The following is a 15,130-nucleotide window of genomic DNA, read 5'->3' as shown; positions in this document are numbered from 1 at the left end:
AGTGCGTAAAATAAAGTAAAGCATAAAGATGAAAGGACAAAAATGTGTAAAAAAGTTATTTAATAGATTGTGTATAATTTTCTTTTACGAAGGTAAACACTATTCATAATGATCAAAATAATGTGGCCTACAAAATTTTCCATTCCTTAGTTAAATACGTGAGTAGTGCATGATTTTTCCCTTAAAGGGTGTAAGTTGCTCTAATCCACACATACACTATTTCCTCATCATAAGCACTGTATCTACACCAATTTTAGTTAATGGCATTATAACTAATAAACATGAGTAAAATAACAAATAGTCCAATTTCGCTGAGCTTTGAATGAGTCTAACGCTTCCATGACCCCTATCGTTCTACGCAGACATGCGAAATATTCGAGTACTCACAAGTCTTTGTAATCGCCTAACATTCATTTGGTCGAGAGAAAACTTGCATGACCTTAACTTTGAATGATTGCAGCAGATTTCGACTAATAAGTTATTTATAATTAGGTGTAAACAAATGTATCATGCATTATATTATCTCTTAGCCTTGATTTGTAAAATGATGTGACATAAACAACAATTACTATGTGTAAATGATTTCATTATTGTGTTGCAAAAGAGAAAATTAGAACTCCCACTCTCTTAAAAATAAGTGTCTTTTTAGCATTAAAAAATTGTCTCAAAATAATTGTCTCTTTACTTTTTCAATGTAATTTTAATTAGTTTTTATCAATTTTATCTTTTATCTACACTTTTTCAAATCATGACAATATAAAACTACCAATAGTAATTAAGGGTAATTTTGTAAAGATATTATTTTTATTGACTCAATCTTTACTTTTTTTAATCTGTGTGTAACAACTTAAACGACTTTTATTTTGAGCCGTTATAAACTCTCTCGACTTACAAATTGACAAAGTTCATTAATTTATGCTGATTTGATTATTCCAATGTTTGTATTGTTCCTTTCACTAAATTAAGTAATAACTTTGCCTAATCATTGGGAAGACTTCATAAATTTCTTTTGTCAAATTATAACTCTTTAATCCTTCTATCTATATCTCAATTTTCCTTAATTTCTTAACTCAACTTCTTGCAAAGCAATCTCTTTTAAATATTCTTGGTCTTGAGCACTTCCTTCACTTCTCTTTACAAATCATAATATTTTCGAGAATGACCACATCAGATTCTCAAATTTTAACCAAAATTTAAGACAATATTGAAGTAATTATGCAAAGGGCATATACCTTATTCAAGATCACATTAGTTTTCATTCTTGTACCACCGACTTGGCTGCCTTAACATTATTTGTAAATTCACCCCACCATAAGCTTCCACTTGCTTGTGACGAGTTTATTGTCGAAAAGAAATCTAGTGAATTTAGAACACATCCTCGTCCAACCCTTGACTAGTTCACCTCCTAAGTCTCAAACATCTCAGAGAAAATCAATCTTCTTTGTTTCCTGCATTTACTCAATACATTGTTGAGAGCATGTTAAAATAAATGTGATATTTCTCCGTAACTAAATGACAAGATAGGTGGTATCAAATATCTTATTTGAATAAACTTCTTGATTTCTAGAATGGAAGAAGGAATTTAGTTATTATAGAAACTTAATTTCTTGATGTGTTTGTATTTTAGGATTTGTCACAACCAATGAGGGTAGAGACCTCTCAGCTGATTAACTAGAAAGAACAATCGAACCCATCACGATTTATTCAGCAATAAAGCCTCATATAATAGTCATTGATAAAAATAACATGCAATAATTAGAATAAATAATTGATACAATGTTAATTTTAATTAATTATTTAATTTATTTATAATAAAATCTAACATTCTTCCACTTAGATGACTTTAATCAGTGGCGGATGTATAGCCCAGCCAGCCCGGGCACGCGCCCGGGCTCAACCCCTCCTTTCGTTGTATACTCCCCCACTTAATAGTAGATTTTTAGACAATATCAGGGGCAAAATTAATAATTTTTAGATAAAATATAGGGTAAAATTAGTAAAAACAGGGGGCAAAATTTTTAGACAAAATCAATGGCAAATTTTTTAGACAAAATCAAGGGCAAAATTAGTAGAAACAGGTTATAAAATTAGTAAAAATAAAGTGTAAAATTTTTGCCCAGGCTCCCTAAAATTTCTGGCTCCGCCACTGACTTTAATTAATCAATTAAAACACAAGAGTAATAAGATTAAAATATCAATTATTTATAAAATCACGTGTAATTAAAACAGTGTAATTAGGTCAGATCTAACAACACATAAATTGTATCTAATAGGAAAACAAATCATTAGTGTTAAATACATATATTTCTCATAAAAATAATGAATGTGAATTATTAAATTTAAAAGAGTTTATAATCTAAGAATGGTTCAAGCATTTTAAATGTTGTAAGAGGTATGATTATAAAATTTAACGTCATGTCATACACATCTCATTAGAATAAGAATAAGAAGAACACTTGGCCAGTGCACGTGCCTCCGTAGCACGAGCCGGATTAGTTGATCTACTATGTAGGTCGGAAACCGGTGCGAAAGTCTAAAAAAAAGAATAAGAAGATAATTTTTGAATTAAATGTAATAATTCAGACACCTACTAATCCATAATATTAAATGATTTAACGAAACCCATATTGGTAACATAGTTAAGTCTTTGGTTAGTGGATCTGCCAACAAGTTTTCTATTAGAATATGTTCAGTTCGAGTATGGAATTCAAGAATTTTCTCTTTGACAAATAAGTATTTGATGTCATGCTTTGAGCGTGAAGAGCTCTTAGTGTTTTAAGAGTAATGCACAGCAGCAGTATTGTTGCAATATATCACAAGTGGTATAGATATTCTTTCACAAACTATGAAGCGAGAGATTAAGTTTTTTTAACCACGTAGCTTGATAAGTAGCCTCATGGCAAGCCACATAATATTCTTCCATGGTAGAGATAGTTGTAGGAGTTTCTTTAACACTCTTCCAAGAAATAGTTCCTCATGTCAACATAAGCGTTAAGTCAAGAGTAGAATTTTGGTCGTCAGGAAAACCTTTAAATTGAAATTAGAATATCCAATTACCTAAATTTGATCAGACTTCTTATAGGTCCATTATTAATCTATGGTTCCTTGAAAATATCACATGATCAAGTATCTCCGTAAAGCAATGTATGGAAGAGTACAAATTTGAGCATTCATTATATTGCCAACAGCGGAAGCTTAAGGAACTTTAACCATTTAAATAGTTTCATTATCATGTTTTCATGTATAAACCATCATGAAAAATTTCATAACCAACGACGATATATTTAAAGCAAATAATTGTATTTTCATAACTAAAAAATTCATTCAAAGCAGAACAAAAAATTTAAAATTATTCTCATGAAAGTTACATATACCACATCTTTCAAAATCAAAATGCATCCATAAGTTAAACGCAAAGAAACAAATCATATTCATAGTACATATACTATAGCTCAATCTCTCACACAACCTTAGCTTTAGGGTCACTTGGTTTCATCAGGCTTATGATCCTCTTGCTTTTGAGTTAAGAAACATAATGTAATTATTTATAAATCTATGCTTCATAAAAGAATGGAAGAACCTCGAGTTTTCATCTCCTTCTCCAATCCATCTAAATCTAGTTTTGTGCCTTAACATACTTTCCTTGTGTTGCAAGTTAATCTACACTTTACTAGAGGCCTCCATTAGCTTCTCAAAAAAGATACTAACACCATTTTGAGCTTGTTGAGCAGCCATCATATCCAAGACATTAAGTTCTTTGATAGGTTCTTTCACCTCGAAGTTGACTTCACCAAACACTTCCACTTTCTACCTTCTTAACTTCTCTTTCAACAATTTCAAATTTTCCTTCATCACATAGGCACAATTGCCTTGCACATAACTGGATTTCCAAACACCCTGAAAAAAGGATACAAAATCCGGATGTTTAAACCAACAATTAAAGATTTTAAAAGGAATTGGGCTCCAATTAGAAGTTTTATCTGGAATATAAATAGGTCTATGATCTGAAACATGCATCTCTCCCATTACTTGACCAACCACATTCAACTTAATAATCAAACCTTCTAAAAGCAAGAACCTATCTTGCTTACTCATGGCACTCGCCTCCAAATTGAACAAAGTAAAAGTACTTCTCATCACAAGCACATCAACCAACTCAAGTTTACCAATAAACTATTGAAACTCTAGGATTTTACTTTTATTAACTTGAGTTCCTTTCCCCTTCCTTTCATATTGATTTTTGATTATGTTGAAGTTGCCCCCAATACACCTCATACCATTTGGATGCCTAATTTTAAACTCAAACAAGTCCTTCCATAACTTCCTCTTATTAGAAAACAGGCATGATGAGTAACTATTAACAATGAACTAGCTATAACCTTTCTATTTCACACAAACATCCATATAACCTTCTCCTTTAAAGATAATGTTCAGAGTAAACATACTTGACTTCCAAAAAATTAGCATGCCTCTAGACCTCCCTTCCATCACTTCGCTTAATAATCCACTTGATTATTTCCCATAAAGAAGAAACTCAATACAATTCCTCATATTTGATCTTTGATTCTTGAACCAAACAAACATCCACCTTACAAGACTCAATAAGATTTTGCAGGAATTTCTTTTTAATAGGATTGCCACCCCTTCTAAGATAATTATACAAAATATTCATGGACTGGGTTTAATGTTACCATCCTTTAAACTTCTAAACTTTTTATCATGAACCTCCAAAGCTCTAGTTTCTTATATATAAGCCTCACCTGCTTCTATTCCTTCAATACCATACTCCTTTTCCTTTTTCGAAGTTAAAGTCGCCACATCATCAACTATTCAACCCCAAAATATATTATTTCTTTGATTAACATCTGAATCGGCCGTAGACTTACATCAGATTGAGAAGATAAGCACTTTGGGTTACTCTACTTTGAATTCCGGAAACAATAATGAGAAGGATCAAAGGTTGAGAAATACGATGCTTTTGAAAACTTCATCTTCCTTTGTTCCCTTTGGAGAGAAAACACCCATACTCATTCTAGAGTCTCCCATAGGAATGGGTCGATAACTCTAGCCTTGGGCTCCTGAATCCACCCGGACTAAATATTTAGTAATGACTGAACCTTTAAAACACGTTTGGACCCATTAGTAACATCTTAACACTTGACACTAGTTTGTATCCCAACTTGCTGACTGAGAGAGAAAACTTTCACATCTAAATACATGTCACACATAACTCCATTCCCCTCCTTTTCAATCAAAGTATGATCCTTCATACATTTCGTTGACTTAAGCTTGTCTACACACATCCCTTCATGATATGACCTAATATCACCTTTTCCTTGACTTTTTTGACAAATTTTCATTAAACGACTCTAACTTAGCTTGTACCACCTGACCAAACTGTAAGAACAAGATTTGGTTCTGCATCTGACCTTAAGTTTTGATGATGATATTACATGATATCTTAAAGAATAATTTAGTACTCTAACGGTTTCTGTCTAGTGTGTAGCTTTTGCTAACAGGTTCTGACTCTAAAGATAAGGCGTGTGACGTCGTCAGGTTCTGAACTCAATACACTCTTACTCGGGAAGAAACCAGTGGTGTTTACAAAGACTCAGTAAGTTCCAAAATGCTTCTATAACAACGGTTCTGATGAACGATAGTGATAGAGCTTCTGATCGTGACTATTTTGGAAGAGCTTCTGAAGACTCATTTGGCTCTTCAAAAAAATAATTATATATATATATATATATATATATATATATATATATATATATATATATATTAACACCTTAAAAAGGACAAAATTCTAGAAACTTAATCATACAGACATAAACATAGAAAAGTAATGATGATGATGGTTACCTTATAAAAGTTAAAACACTTATGGTAAGAAAACAATCAACTTATATTGCTAAAAAAAAATTCACTTATTCTATAAACTATTGGTGATTTTTCAGCTGTAGAATATTCAAATGACAATAATATTTGATTTATAAATTTGTACATAATTTTTAAATACTTAAGTAATGTATTTGAATTTTTAAAAAGTTCATTGAATATTTGATTTATCTTATCAAAGTAAAAATTATAATAGAATATAAATATCAACACTGTGAATTCAAAAGCTATATATAATTCATAAATATAGGAATCACGGGGACCAACATCTATACAAAGTTTATTGTCCAAAATGACTAAATCTACTTCAATGTTTAGGAACAACTAGTGTTTAGAAAGTGGTCACATGACAGTTCAAAGTGGAAAAGCTTTTAAAGTTTAAGTCAATATCTCTAGTAAGCTTTTGGTTTTTCAGTTTAAATTTAAAATTCTCCTGCTTTAGTCTAATAAGTTCAAAAGTGCATGTCATTGAGCAAGTCTTAGAGATAAACACAACATTTTAATTCTTAAAGCTATATAAAGTTGAACCCATGAAAATTCAAAACAAGCATTATAAACATACACATAAAGCCAACATTACTCTGTAAGTTTGTCAAGGTAAATTGTTACCTATCTTCCAACATTACTCTGTAAGTTTGTTTGTTGGAAAATTTAAATAGTCACAACATAGCATTTGCAGCTCTGAAGTATGTGTTGGTACCTATGCCTTGCTAATTCTTTGGAGGTGGGTCTACTGATTTGTGAGGGTGGGGTAAGTATCAATTGCTTAAAGTTTTCTAAACATAATTAGTGTTCTAAAGTTTACTGATTTTAAACAATTCATTGTTATTAGTTAATTGGTTGAATATAATTAGTGTTCTAAAGTTTAAACAAGTGAGTTGTGATTACATGTCAGGTACATGAATCAATATATGCCTTGACTTAATATATATATATATATATATATATATATATATATATATATATATATATATATATATATATATATATATATATATATATATATATATATATATATATATATATATTCAATTGTAGGTCACTATCAAAATAAATCATTGGTTTTCAATAAGTTGTATCTCTAAGAAATAACAACAGAATATAGACAATGTCCTAGAAACTTGCACTCATAGTCAATAAAAGGTTGAATATAATTGTCAGTTTAGCGTGTAATATGTTAGATCAAACTACCTATCATTAAATTCCATTGTGTTGGATATGTAATAATGACACAAACACAACAGAGTAATGTTGTAAGTAATCTTTTCGAAAGAAAGGTAACACGTAATTTCGAAAGATAGCAGTAGCAAACAAACATGACATAGTGAATATGTAAATAATGACATGAAACCAAGTTAAATCATAGCAGCAGCAAACAAACACAATATTTCAATTCATTCAAGTATTATAAACATACTAAAGCTTACTTGTACAAGATAAGGACACGAACAAGCTTCTCAAAGCTTTAGGTAGATCTCGTATTCCTCTTTTTTTAGGAGAAACCTACAAGACAAATAAAACCATTACAAAAAGAATTAATAGGCAAAACCATCTATAGTTTTACAATGTTAATTGCAACGAATTTACCTTGGTTCACCACCACAAAAAATTCAAAACAACCCACAAACTAGTATTTACATTCAATCCTTTTAAGTATTACCCGTACACCTTTACAACTTGGGTGTTACTAGTTAAATAAATTAAAAGAAATTTATACATCTAAAATCATTTAAGTATACATGTACACTTTTATAATATTAAATCTCACATAGAATAATTAAAAACATTGGTTGTTAAATGCTAAGAAAATTGTGAGAACTACTACTTCACTTTGGAAGCTACTGTGTATAATTTTTTAGACATTCATGGACTAAATAATAATAATCAAAGCTTCTGTTTTTTCATTTAAACAATTTCATTCTCTGTCACATCAATTTGGCAACTTGAAAGATATTATAAAACCAACTTTTTTATTAAACCCTTTTGCAAAGTTCACATATATATATATATATATATATATATATATATATATATATATATATATATATATATATATATATATATATATATATATATATATATATATATATATATATACATTGCTCACGTGAAATTGTGTTATGATGAAACATATAGAAATGACAATTTACCGAGAGTTACCGAAAGTATAATCATTATATACTAAATTAAAGACCAAGCTATTTCATATGATCATCAAAGGAAACGAATTAACCTAAAATGAATGTCACTCAAAATATTTGTCTAATCTGAAAAATATAGTGAGAGTTAAAATCTAATAAGAAAGAACTTAGTCAATTATAATGAGAATATTTTTTTTTAGAAAGAAAATGCAGATGACCCAATTTCCACTCCTGTGAACTCAGTTTAACTTTTACATATTTACATCTCTAAGCTTCTTTCTTTGTCTAACAAAAGGAAGAAAAATAAAGAATAATCTTCCCCATCAACATCTATGTGAAACAGAAAAAAGTATCTTACAATTTGGTAATGCTACAATTTTCACTATGTCAGTGAAAATAATCTGTTTTTAAAACAATGCCTATGTTTATTAGACAACTACTACAAGAATTGTCAGATAGTAACTATAGTGACACTAAACACTATAATCTAGCGGCATTTGAACAAACTGCCATTGTTCGCAACTGTTGACAACACTGACTACTACTACACGACAAATCTAAGAGTCATGTTAGGGTTCTTTTAAAAAAACTCCCACCTTTCTTTCCTATACTTACCGCCACGAGACTTGATTGAAGAAGAGATTTGGTACCTGGCCTCCATTTCAATTCTTTGAGAGTGGTGAATAAGGTTGAAAGTGAAAGAGTGATTTCAGTATCAATTGATGTCAACACTTTGCCATTCAAATACTACCTCAATCTACCACCTCACTAAACCCTCTTATGAATCAAATAAGAGAAGGAATAACTAATTCATATAAATTAGGGTTTATGAACTTTAAGGTTTAGTGAATGGAGAAGGAAGAGATGAAAAAGAAGAACTTAGGGATTGAGATAACTAACCAGTTAACAATCGATGTTGGTGGATTTGGTGACGGCAATGGATATGGAAGAATACGATTCTCTCTTCCTTCAGTCACAGAGCACCTTTCCCTCTTCCTTTGGAACACAACTCTAATTTTGTTTTAGTGAATATGTTATTAAAACAAAATAAATAATATGAGGGCAGCTGGGCTTAACCGTCGCAGCCCATTAAGTTTGTTATAGCGCCAAAATAAAAAATACCTTTTTGGATTTTTTAAGTGTTGGGCCATAAAAAAGGAAGAGGGCGGTTTAGTAACCGTCACAGCCTATAATTTAAGGCAGTTGGGCTTGAACCGTCGCTGCCCATTCAGTTTTTTTGAAGTGTTGGACCAAAAAAAAATACAAGGGTGGTTTAGTAACCGTCGCAACATATATTTTAAGGCAGTTGAGCTTGAAACTGTCGCAGTCCATATAATTTTTTTGGGAAATCAAATGGCGGTTGCAAAAAACTGTCGTAGGAACCGCCGTAATACGCATAAGAGGGCGGTTTTCATCGAACCGTCGCAACCTATGTGTCGTAAAATGATATTTTTCTTGTAGTGGTTCTAAATATTCTGAAGACAAGATTATGGAAGAAAAAGTTCCAAAGATTCTGAAGATACAGACTATGAAGACCAAGTGCTGAAGACTATGAAGACAAGGTTCTAGATGAACAAGCTCTAAAGAATTTGATGACTTAGGTTCTGAAGATTTAAGTTTTGGTCTTTCTAAGCATGACTCATCAACAACTATCAGAAGCCTCTGAAGATAGAAGATAAGATTAATATTGGTTGATGTGACGAAATAGTACGAGGTACAAATGTTCCCACTACCCTGATATGGTGGAGCAAGGGCAGTACTATGGTACTATGTTATCTATCATTCCGTCACTGACCGTTGTGGACAAAAAACTGGAATTGAGTATTCCTATTCACCCTTCCAATCGACTTATTTTTGGCTCTAAAGGAAGACTTGGAAGATTGAAGAAAACAACGATTCTCAACAAAACATATGCTAAAAAGCTGCTCAAATCTCTCTGATATATTCTTTGTAAAGTCTTGTAAAAGCAAATGAACTTTTGTTCTTTAACTTGCAGCAGGTGAGCTTTTGTTCATATACTTTCTATAAACACTTTTGTGTTTTCTGATTGTATTTCGGTTTGTGTAATCTTCTTGATAAGAAGCATCTTTGTAAACACTACATTTGTAATTCAATTTGTAAGTTTATTGTTCCTTAAGAGAGTAGAGTATAGTCAGAATTTCTCAAGAATTTATTGACGGGTAGTCTTTGTGGTTTGTAACAATGACAGTTGGTCTTTGTTGTGTGTCAGTAATCAATTCGGTTATAATGGATATATAAGTCCTTGTTTGAGAAGGTAAAATCACCTTGGCGATGGACTGGATTAACTTTGTTAATAGTGAACCAGGATAAAAATAACTGTGTCATTTATTTTTGTTCTTGTGTTTTTGTTTTTGACTTGGGAAAATTTTATTTCAAATCCCCACTTTCTTGTGTTTCTCGCACCTTCAATCACCACCAACTTTGTTGTAGGTTTTACATGTAACGCCTGTTTTTAGTTTAATTATTTGTTTATGTGTGTTGTGTGAATTAATTGACAATTGTGTGAATTATGTGTTAATTATATGCTTAATTGATTTTATGTTATTTTATTTGGGAATTATTAGTAAATAATATAAGTTAGTGAGGTTATGAGTTATTGGGCCTAAGTTAGTATTAGTATATGAGAGGTGCTAATTAGAGCCCATTAACATTATGAGAAATAAAGTAAGAGTTTAACAAAAATAAGGGTTTTAGAGAATAGAGAGTTAGAAGCTTATTTGGTGAAATTGGGAAAAGAAGAGAAAGAAGAGAAGAGTGAAGAGAATAGGAGAATCCAAGATTGAAACTAGAGTTGTCTTCAATCTAAAACCTAAGGTAAGGTTAAGATTCTTTCATGATAGAGGGTTGTATGATGATGTTTAGGGTGAGTTAGATTGTATGTTGGTGTCCATGAATGTGTGAATTGAAATTGTTAGGGTTTATGATAGAATTCCATGAAATTGTGCCATTAATCATGTTGATGATGTTTGTATATGAACCCATGGTTAGAAACATGTTTAGGAACCTTTTATGTGTGTTAAATTGCTGTTTGGATGAGTTTTAGATGGTTAAAATCGAATTTGAGTTGGAGTTGGAAGTGCTGAAAATGCACAAATTTTCCAGTTCTAGTGTAGAGCGTCGGGCGAGTGTTTTGCTTCGCCGGGTGTAACACCCCCAACTCTATACTAAACAAATAAGGCATACATTTGCGTAAATCAGAGTAAAGAAGCATGCATCTCACGAGGGCGTTACACATATTTCAAAATAAAACAAACATTTTATCTTTAAACATGCAATGGTCATTTCTAAATAACACGGGATTTAAAACAACATGCAAATCACAGCGGAATAACCATCTCATCAAATAAATGGTAAAGTCGAATGATTCCCATACATCATCCACCATATCTCAACATCTCGGCTCAAGGCCATTCATCAACAAAATAATGTATTCAAGTGGAGTAGGAGTCCCTCCCCCACTTAGCTTCTTGCCAAAACCAGATTGTTTCCTCTTGATATCCTAAGGTCTCCCACTGGATTATCCTCTTCCTCATTTCAACTTTAGAAACTCCACTTCTTTCTTCCCACGCACATCTTCTGGGAAATAGTTTTCCAAAAATGCATCACGAAAAAGAGTCCAAGTGATTTCAATACCTTCCTCATCGAATCTCTGCACAATATTAGTCCACCAATCCTCAGCTCCTTTCGTCAGCATGTGATTACTCAACTGCACCTTCTGTACATCCGTACAAATCATGATTTGAAAAATCTTTTCCATTTCTCTCATCCATGCATGTGCTTTGTCCGGTCCATACTTTCCTTCAAAAGTCGGCGGATTGCACCTTAGGAAGTCTCCAAAAGCACAGAACTCATCCTTTCCTCCATAACCGGTATTCTCTTGCAGCACTTTTCCTATCGCACCAGCCCACCTCATCACCGCCTCAACATTAATGTCAACATTCCTTCCTGCAGCTATTGCTCTCTAGACATCCAACGACCGACAAACCAACAGTATTGATCGTGTCAGATACACAAATCCAATACAAAAAGGGATAGGAAAACATAAATGACCTGGCCAACTGACCGACCGTGCTCTGATACCACTATGTAACACCCCCAACTCTATACTAAACAAATAAGGCATACATTTGCGTAAATCAGAGTAAAGAAGCATGCATCTCACGAGGGCGTTACACATATTTCAAAATAAAACAAACATTTTATCTTTAAACATGCAATGGTCATTTCTAAATAACACGGGATTTAAAACAACATGCAAATCACAACGGAATAATCATCTCATCAAATAAATGGTAAAGTCGAATGATTCCCATACATCATCCACCATATCTCAACATCTCGGCTCAAGGCCATTCATCAACAAAATAATGTATTCAAATACGAAATACAGTACAAGTAAACAAATATCTTATAACAACGAGTCATAAAATATAAACCCAACCCCATGTGTTACATATGACCAGAGCACAAGTGACTACTTAGTCATGACACCTTAAAAAGATCTAAATCTCTAAGCTAAGCCTCCTTCGAAGCATCACTATCCACGAAACCTTCACGTTACCAACAAAGGATAACATTCAAACAGAAGAGTGAGAATTCAACTTCTTATAGATAAACATAATATGGGAAATGTAAGACACAACAAGAATACGTTTCAAGAATTCATCACTCTTCACATCAACATGCATCATATGCAATTAATCAAGATTCACATATTCATGTTATACTACTTAGCTCATTCAATTCCACATAATCAAACATGATTTCTAAACAATGTACATAATCATGTTTCACCAACATGTGGATTCTAAGTACATATAATTTTCGACAACATTCACGAAGTAACAATTGAATTCAAACATAATCATATTCTAAATATATAAGTTATCATCACATAATCACATATACATGTTTTTCCAAATATATAGTCATGTATAAGATTCACCGATATATCGCAAGTATGAACATATATCACCAAATGCGCATATTTATCTCTATCCCATTTCACAAAACATCATAGAATATATTTACATCATTGGAATCGTATCATTAATACTACAAGTATACATGTAACCACATCTCTTACACATGTATCATCCTCAATCAAACATGATTCACATATCCACACATATATACATATATCATTAGTACATATAAATTCACATCTACATCACATATGTTTCAATCACATATATCACATTCATAACACAACAACTAATTCATATCAAATGAATCACAAATCCACATATATGCATATCCACCAACATCATTCCACACAATTCATATCACATAAATCACACCAACAACAACATTTCACACCGACACGTGCGACTCAAGTGTGACTCAATGCGATATGCATGTGGATCCCTCCGTTATCATTTTCGGTCACGCCGATTGCCACTCTCTACGGACAAGATAACCACCTCATAGCCACATACTCGTTAAGCTTTCAAACCCCATACTCGTTAGGTTTGGGACAAGCAAATAATCTTCGCAAGATTACCCGACATTGCCACTTTCAAAGACTCATGCTTGTGTACGTGTGCAACAAAACAAGACTCATGCATTTAAGACGATCTCTCTATCTCTTAAACTACACAATCATATCTTTACAACTTTGCACAACATTACACAACATGACTTTCAATCCAATATCACACATCAATTAGCATTTATCAAGCAATCACATAGTTCATGACATTAACATCTCATAAGGCATCCATGAACATTAGTCATACAAGATTCATCCATAACATACACATATAACTACATGTTATTTTCAATTAACATCATAATTAAATTAAACAAATGCCAAAAAATCCTACTCTATCATGTAGAAAATCTCATTAGCTTCCCAACGCTTCGAACGGCGCATAAAACAGAGTTACGGATCAAAAGTTATGGTCTTTACAAAATCTACTCAAAATTTAACCTCTAGGTCGACGCAAACTCAATTAGGTCGACTCAAAACTCCTCTAGGTCGACCTAACAGAAGGAAAAATAGATTTTTGGCATTCTGGACTGTTTAGGTCGACTCAGGTTCTGCATAGGTCGACCCAGGCTGCGTGAAAACTCATATTTCACCATTTTTCTTCCCTAATCCCCTCATACAACACCCATTAACCCATATACAATCCCTACATCAATTGAAAACGAATTTTGCACATATACAAGGTTCCTAAACATGTTCCTAACCATGGGTCATCCATACAACACATTGAACATGAACAAATCACAAAATCCAATTGGTTTCACATAAACCTTATCATTTTCTAAATTCATGAAATGGAAGAATAGAAAGCATACACAACATTACCCAATCATATAAACCTATAAGAACTTGGATTCAAACCCTTACCTCTTGAATTTATCCTTCTAACTTCAAGAAATCTACAATTCCTCTTCTCTTGTTCTTTCTCCCCTCTTCTCTTCTCTTCTTTTCCCCAAATTGTGTTATCTCTAAAACCCTAGTTTTCCTCTTCTTACTATATTTCTCTTAATGGGCTTAGTTATGTTATTACCCACCCATCCAATTATTAATTAGGCCCAATACATAGTATACTACTAATAACCTAATTAAACCATAAAACACAACTATGCATATAATTAGATATTTCAATTAATTATTAATACCACATAATAATTAAATAAACAAATAATTAATAAAACACACAAATAAGCTAATAAATAAAATATCAAATAAAATCGGGCTGTTACAACTCTCCCCCACTTAAAAGATTTTCGTCCTCGAAAATTCTCTTCAAGCAACTAACCCCATGTACAAATCCTTCATTCAACCTTCAAGTACTTTTCTTCTAATCTCAAATCACTCCGCAAACCTCTTCAAAATCCAAAAGAAAACTTCGGAGTTTTATCCAAACAATACTTGACGGAATACCATACAAACACACAATCCTCTCGATGTACAACTTAGCAAGTCTTTCCATCAAATATTCCATCTTTATCATGATAAAATGAACACATTTGTTCGTCTATCCATAATAATCCAAATCTCTTCACAATTACTCGACGTTTTCAACAACCCGAAACAAAATCCGTAGAAATATGAT

At 32.2% G+C, this 15,130-nt stretch overlaps 1 long non-coding RNA gene across 1 annotated transcript; it reads right to left on the bottom strand.

Moving 5' to 3' along the window:
• Positions 1-1,248: 1,248 nt before the first annotated feature.
• LOC131619075 (uncharacterized) lies at positions 1,249-9,049 on the bottom strand. Its single transcript, XR_009288929.1, has 3 exons — positions 8,940-9,049; positions 7,326-7,401; positions 1,249-1,448 (listed from the first exon to the last, which is right to left on the bottom strand). It is a non-coding gene; the product is annotated as an uncharacterized LOC131619075 (long non-coding RNA).
• Positions 9,050-15,130: the final 6,081 nt, after the last annotated feature.

Source organism: Vicia villosa, linkage group LG1 (genome assembly GCF_029867415.1).
Source record: "Vicia villosa cultivar HV-30 ecotype Madison, WI linkage group LG1, Vvil1.0, whole genome shotgun sequence".
Lineage (NCBI taxonomy): Eukaryota > Viridiplantae > Streptophyta > Magnoliopsida > Fabales > Fabaceae > Vicia > Vicia villosa.
The sequence above is the reverse complement of the archived record's forward strand: the minus strand, read 5'-3'. Positions and strand labels throughout refer to the sequence as shown.